Source organism: Balaenoptera acutorostrata, chromosome 12, assembly GCF_949987535.1.
Source record: "Balaenoptera acutorostrata chromosome 12, mBalAcu1.1, whole genome shotgun sequence".
NCBI classification, from domain to species: domain Eukaryota; kingdom Metazoa; phylum Chordata; class Mammalia; order Artiodactyla; family Balaenopteridae; genus Balaenoptera; species Balaenoptera acutorostrata.
The window spans coordinates 63653507-63659198 of NC_080075.1; positions in this window are offsets into that span (position 1 = coordinate 63653507).

A 5692-nucleotide genomic window follows, 5' to 3' on the forward strand; every position below is an offset into this window, starting at 1 on the left:
CTTGCTTGGTTATAGTAGTAAACAAAAACATAAGACAGTAATTATATTTTCTTTAAGTCCAGGGCTAGAAAAATTGCTTCTGTAAAGTGTACATGAGCCTTTAAAATAAGGTAAGAGGTGACTTCCACCCACTCAGTAATTTTGATTATTGCCCAAAGGTTTGAGATTCTAAAAATAAGGCCCCTCAATTTTAGGAAAAATGAACATGTGAGATGAGAATTTTTTTTTTAAGTCAGCACTGATGCCAACTTCTCAAAAACTCATTTCTGTGAATCTCCTCCCTTACTTTAACACGGCAAACTCATGCAACCCCAGCCCCGTCCCTACAGGACAGATGCTTCCATGCGGTAGGTGCCATATAGACAAGATTAAGGAAGGAGGCCAGAAAAGAGGGCAGCAGAGCACCTTGCCCCCAAGAAGACAGAGATGCCTTGAGGATGTTGGTTAAGGAAACGGGAACAGGAAATGTACACACCAATTCCTGCCCTGTTGTCAACACCCTTTCCCCCTCAAAGACAAACACTTGCACGCAAAAACTTTCATTTCTCCTTGAAATATATCCCTGGGACTTCCCTGGTGGCGCAGTGGTTAAGAATCCACCTGCCAATGCAGGGGACACGGCTTCGAGTCCTGGTCCAGGAACATCCCACATGCTGTGGAGCAACGAAGCCCGTGTGCCACAACTACTGAGCCTGCGCTCTAGAGCCTGCGTGCCACAACTACTGAAGCCCATGTGCCTAGAGCCCGTGCTCCGCAACAAGAGAAGCCACCGCAATGAGAAGCCCATGCACCACAACGAAGAGTAGCCCCCGCTCGCCGCAACTAGAGAAAGCCCGTGCACAGCAAAGACCCAACGCAGCCAAAAATAAATGTATTAATTTACATTAAAAAAAAGAATGTATCCCTGAAATGACTGCCTCCTCCAAACGTTTCAGTGATATTCTCACCACGTCTGGGGCTGCTGCAATTCCATCATCTGGTTAGCTGAAATAATCTGAGCTGCGGGTGAAACGCAGTTAGGATGACTTGAAGTAGAAAGAGGCAACAAGCTCCCTTAGAGCACTGAGTTCCTGCCTTAATTCCCCAGTTGTATTTCTGTCCCACAATTTTCCAGTGTTCTTCTTCTGCGAGACACCCACTTACAGTTAACAGTTCCAAATAGCCTCTTCTAAATCTTGAGAATGAAGAAGAGTCTGATGTATCTCATCATTTTTAATCAGACTCTTTCAACACATTCCCCATCTTAACTTTTGTTGATCATATTATCATTTTACTCTTCATCTGCAGCATGACCTCAAGGAAAAGATTAAACTGTTAGGTGAAATGATGAGGAACATCTGTGCATTTCCTCTGCTCCCTCTGTGACGAGTAGGGAGAACAGCTCTGCCAGTATCAGGCTTGTTTGATAGAATCTAAGCAATAATGCATCCTTGTAGGTATTACCCATTAGACTTCCTCTGAGCCCTTTCACATACAGTCCCTCCCCCGATTAGGTTAGGTATCATTGAGATGGCAACAAACATGCCCCTGTTAGAAAGGAAACAGCCACATCCGGCTTATGAATGATATTGTCGAGTCATTTCTCCTGTGGCAGCCCTTCTAATACTCGGTTCCTTCTCTAGGGAGCAGGTGCAGAGCTGGTGGAAGCTTTCTCCTGCAAAAAGGCTCTTCCGGCTTGCACCTGCTGAGAGCTGAATTGATGTTCTCAGCCTGTGACCGTTCTGCCACTTTTAACCTAATTTACCAAGATGCACTTTACTTGCAAATTCAGAATGCGAGCCACCTGTGACCCAACAACCAGAAAAGAGACCATGCAATTTACATAAGTAGAGACCCTTGGTGTTGTAGCAGTCAAGGTTCTTGGTAGTCTTTTCCCTTTGCAGTGAGGCCTAACAAAGGATAAGATAGATAATTTCTACCTAAAATTACCTGCTGAAAAAGATCAAAATATCAAGGTACTCAGCTCTTCGTAAGTGTAATGTCATTAGTTATCACATTTCAGGGACTCAGAGTCACAAACAAATGACTAAACTGGTTGAACATAAAAGAGAACTCAGGTGTCCAGAGTCATGGTCTACTCCTTTTTTATGTCACTGAAAGTTACCGTTTTTTCTCAAGTGTCCCCACAAAAACACTTGAAGTCACGGCATGGAGGAAGTTCATGAGTCCATGAATTAACTTGATAAATATTGTAAAACAGAGGAAAGAAAATTATACATTAGGCGATGGTTCTGATCCTCTTAATGTGGAGCCTGATGAGACTCAATTTTACTGTGAAATATGTCAACACAATTGAACAAGTCAACATGATGGTTTCTCTCCAATAAGAGTTTCTCCTTTGGAAATTATGTTCCCAACCGACTCCCAAATTTAGCAAGTCTAATAAATTCTCGGACTTTAGAGTGAGTCCACCAGACAATATGAATGAATGAACTCATTTTTTTCTTACACAAGTCAGTAAGTCATATAAATAGGGTTATTGGGTGCTGCCCTGTGTCTCCACCCATACTTTTGGGTCAGATCCAGCAAAATAAAAGAAGTTTCCAGATGCCAAGTGATAAGCTACCATTGACCCAGACGGGTAGCCTTCTGGTTGGTTTGACTGTATGGGACTCAAGAATGTCACAAATACTCAAAACTATACTCACACATATTCAACGTGTTGGTTCTGGCTAAGCAATACATTTATTTTCTGAAGAAGATGGTCTCCCTTGTAGCTTTTAAAGACACGTTTGTTTCACCTGACGATACCTGGAACGTCGCACGCTTTATTCTGATGGCGCACCGCTTCATCCAGCCAGGCTTCTGTCTGAGAATGTTTAATTTTCACCCTATTCTTAGAGCAAGTGCTTATTAAAACGTAGGCCTAAAAATTTCTTACTTGAGTTGTCAGGGAGTCATTATTCTGTGGTAAATGGTGCAAAGAAAGTCATGTTGAAGAATGGGAAATATGCTTATTTTATGAAGTGATATACAACACAATGAGATCTGTTTTACAACTACTGTGCTGCATTTAATTATCTTCCATTTTTACTTTAAAAACTCTGACAGTGAATTCACTTCCATTGGCTTCTAAGGGAGGTCAATAATCTTCATCCTTTGAAGGTCAGCCAGATTTCCTTCATGGGAAGCAGACTGCCACAGGTGATAGATTTTAAAAATCTGCCCAAATCAAAGCCACTAGGCAGAATAGAGTTAATATTTTCAGAGACTCATCGTGAAGACAGAGATGTCTGCCAGGCATCAAAATTAATGAGGCTGAATACGTGAAGTGGGTATCATGCTCACCATTAAATGATTATTGGAGTAAGTCATCAGGCATGTGTGTGATTTGTTGCCAAATCACTGGGAAAACAGAACTTTGAGTTCTGGGGAGGAAGGACCTGGGATGGCTCCATGGAAGAGCAGGACCCAAATGGGGTCTCGAGGGACTGGTGAGATTTTTTTTTTTTTTTAGGGGGAGGGGCACACTCAAGATGAAGAAGGTTTTGAACAAACAAAAGAATACACTACATCCTAGCAGAGTTTCTACTCAAAATGGTTCAGAAACAGGGATTGAAACAGAAAATGCTCAGTTCCGGGCTTGAAAGGATTGGGTCCATGCCTGAGAAGTCTCTCCCCATGGACTAAGAAAAGACTGGAATCTAAGACTGCTGAACAGGTGGTTCCCAGGGTTAGAAATGTGTATCCAGTAAGCCACATCTTGTGAAAGCTCATGCCCGTCAGTGCCTGCACTGTAACCTGAAGGCAGACAGAGGCTGTTGGATGTCAGGGAGAGTCATTTATGATGAAAGAAGTGAGAGGGGTAGGAGTTCCCTGGCGGTCCAGTGGTTAAGACTCCACGCTTTCACTGCAGGCGGCACAGGTTTGATCCCTGGTCGGGGAACTAGGATCCCGCATGCCGTGGCCGGAAAAAAAAAAAAAAAGTGAGAGGGGCTCAGTTTCTTCTGAAACAGCACCAGGTGAAACAAGTTCATATTCCGGCCCCTGGACTGAACACACTTGGGCAGCTATCCCACCAGCAGTTCCTCGGGGGAGTTTCCTCACACTCCCTCTCAACTCATCTTTTTGCAGGCTGGGTTGTAATTTCTGATTGAGCAGCCCCAAGATTAAGGGAGAAAGTGCCTTGGAAAACAGCAAGGGAAGTCCAAATGTCACTGAAGAGTCTGGGCTGAGTAGAAAAACCAACTAAATGGAGTAGAAGCAAACAGTCCCTGAAGTGCTCTCCAGCTCCTTGAAGTCCAAACTCACGAAACTGAAGCCCAGAGAGACAGAAGTCCGGACTTCCAAACCCTGGTTTCCTGTCTCAGAACGTGCATCTTCCCAAGGGTGACTTCTGGGCCGTGTACCCCTCAGGAAAGACCAAATTCTCTCCTAGCACGAGCCCTTACCCTAAGAGACGCATCAGGAAAATGGTCATCTCAGCACAGCGGGAAGTCCCCAGCATTTACACCACAAATACCCACAGTGAGAAGTGGAAAGACCCTTCCATTACATTTGGGTCTTGAACAAAGAGACCCTTGAGGTACTGCTTCCATGGAAAATTCCATCTTTAATAGGAGTCACCAGAAATGTGTATTAAAATCCCCAAAGGATGTTGTCCCCATACCCATGAGCAGCTTTGTTTGTAAGCGAAATGGGCAGAACCTGAGTGACCCTGCAAAGACAAAACTGCTCAAAAAAATTTCTCCTCTACGTAGCTGCCCCAGAGCCAGAATATCTACCATTGGAGATTGGTTCCTTTGGATAAAGCATTATGCTAGGCATGGAGTCCCCTTAAAACACTCCCAGGGGCTTCCCTGGTGGCGCAGTGGTTGGGAGTCTGCCTGCCAACGCAGGAGACGCGGGTTCGTGCCCTGGTCTGGGAGGATCCCACGTGCCGCGGAGCGGCTGGGCCCGTGAGCCACAACTGCTGAGCCTGCGCGTCTGGAGCCTGTGCTCCGCAGCGGGAGAGGCCGCGATGGTGAGAGGCCCGCGCACCGCGATGAGGAGTGGCCCCCGCTTGCCGCAGCTGGAGAAGGCCCTCGCACAGAAACGAAGACCCAACACAGCCATAAATAAATAAAAATAAAAATTATAAAAAAAAAAAAAAAAAAAAAAAAACACTCCCAGGACTATTGGCATCTTAAAGCCATCAACAACAGGATGTGAACTCACTTATCAGATGTCTATTCTAGGAGCACAAGCCTCTAGCAACTGGACTGGGGCAAGGGAGACAAGGAGAGTTAAAGCAAGACCAGGAAAAGCATGAAGAGTGAGTTCATGTAATGCATTATTTTGCCCAGGACCCCAAAAAAGAGGGGGTGGGGAAACAGGTTTTTCTAAAAGATTTACCTGTCACCAATGCGGCCTCCACCGGAGGTGATAATAAAGGTTATCGTAGGCTGATGTCCCTGGTGCCGGAGGAGTAAATGCAAACATTGTAATTAAATCTAATTTTGAATCAATGCAAATTACATAGTGCAAGAGAACAGTAACATAAAGCTCTCAGTGATTGGCATGGTTCCGTTCACCCTGCAGGCCACCAGGCATAGAGGCATTAATGCCTTAATGCCAAATGTTGATATTTCTAAATCACTGTCTAACCTTCCCTCTGCCTCTCCCTCGCCACCCCTTAGCAATGGCATTTTAGTGCCGTGGTTTCCTAGAGGGGATTATGCTTTTATTCTGAAGTCTCCTTTACAACAGTTTT